Raw genomic sequence first — 1,954 nt, 5'->3', positions numbered from 1 at the left:
TCTTTTTCAACTATCTTTATAGATTAGGATACTTTATGCTTAACACATGCAAGTCGAACATTATTTCTACATATATGAATGAGGAACGAGATGGAAGAACCGATCTAAGAAGGAAGAAACTTCACTGCAGGGTAAGGCTAGCAGGACAGTTCACTGCTCAAGGGAAGAAGGATCTCGGGATTAAACCCGTTGTGATGAATTAGTCCTCCTACTCAAAGTCGTCATCAACCACTTTCCGTCTTGGATCTGAGTTAACGGCATTCTCATTTTCTTATCACTACGCTGTCTGTGAAGAAAGAAGCTAGGCAGCTTTCGCCGTATTGCCACTTGTTAAGCTTGTGTTTGAGAGTCTTTACCTGATACCTAACCATTCAGGTGTAGGTGTAAAATAGAGGTTTAAAGGTCTCTAGCAGCCTCTAAGACCGTTTCACTCTTTTTCTACAATCACTGGCGTAACATAATTGGCAGATGCCTTTGCTGCGGATTCGTCTGGTCATTGAGATTCGCTCCCATTCGAAACCAGGCAGAAAGACTTTCTACCCATCATCCCGTCCGAAGGCCGAACTTTATTACTATACAAACACAAAAACAATGTGACCGTTTGCAGATTCTGCCTCACTGAGTGGTTTTGTATCACAGTAGTCTTCTAGCCCCGATGCCTATCCTCAAAGGAATAAGGCAGGCCGAAGTGATAAACTGATCCATTGACCCTTTCTTTTTCGGAGTTTGGGTCTATTACCAGGTATAACAAACGGTGACGAACCAATTCATTCCTCTTTTCGCTTCCGTTACAACCGGGGGTCTTCCGCTTGAGTTGTGTCGCAGCATATACTTCCCCGCCCTAACACAAGAAAATAAGTGCACTTCCTAACGATTCTAATCAGGTTTTTATTCCTATTGTTATTGATAGAGATTCAAGTGCGTAAAACACCTCTTCAAGAGAAGACCGTCAAGTAGCTGGATTCTCTCAGAAGCTATTTACGCGCTTTCAGACCTTCAGATCCTTCGCTATAGAATAAATCTATCGGTCTGGGTCCTACCTTGAAATAGGTAGTTTTCTCGCTAACGCTAGGAGCTTTGGCCCACCCATTAACAAGCAAGAAAGTCGAAACAATAAGATCTCAGCTAGCAGCTGAGTCTCCCCCACAAGCTTATTCAGCGGATTTATCGCCGGAAAGGTGCTTTAGCACATGTTCTTAGGGCCGATACCTGGATAACCTTAGTTCAGATGGAAATAGATATCCTCTAAGAGCCCTTGACTGCCCTACTTACTGTAAAAATTCCTATTTTACAGAGGTTCCTGTTGGGCTCCTTGTGTCAGTAAACACAAAACAAGAAGCATCGTTAGCAGCAATTGGTGAAGTCTTTTAACCACTTTCTGCCCCAGGCAAATCCTTTAGGTCCGGTTTCGGTCCATCTATAGAAGATGCCTTTGCCAGGCTATTTCCCACATTCCTTGCATGAAGATTGATCTCTCGGGTAGCTGCCTATAGTGCCTATGTTTGAGGAAATCCAAACTGAATGAACTGATGGGCAACCCAAAGCTCCTGCCTCGGATCTTGTTGTTTAGGCTTCAATCCGTTAGACGATCGGAGTGCTAAAACACCTAAGAAGGGTAGATTCGCTCAGAGGCTAATGTCTGCCTATAGAAACTCATTTTCATACTTTGATTTTAGGTATGTAACTATGTTAAACAGTGCCTTTTAAAACCTTACCACGATTGGGCGATGCGCGTTTTGCGGCGTCTCCCAAACGATGGTACCTACAATCAGATTGCCCCGCTTAAATATGTTCTCGACGGTGGAGATGTCACGAGCTACAATTTATCGTCAGCTACGGACCGCTTCCCGTCGGTCGTTCTTTTCCACGTGATGGCAGAGCTGTTTGGGGAGGAAGTTGCCTCAGCAACTGTCGTTGCTTCTTTGTCGACGTCGTGGTTCACTATTGGGCCACC

Source organism: Primulina tabacum, chromosome 6 (genome assembly GCF_025594145.1).
Source record: "Primulina tabacum isolate GXHZ01 chromosome 6, ASM2559414v2, whole genome shotgun sequence".
Taxonomy (NCBI): domain Eukaryota; kingdom Viridiplantae; phylum Streptophyta; class Magnoliopsida; order Lamiales; family Gesneriaceae; genus Primulina; species Primulina tabacum.
This window is presented reverse-complemented; position numbering follows the sequence as displayed.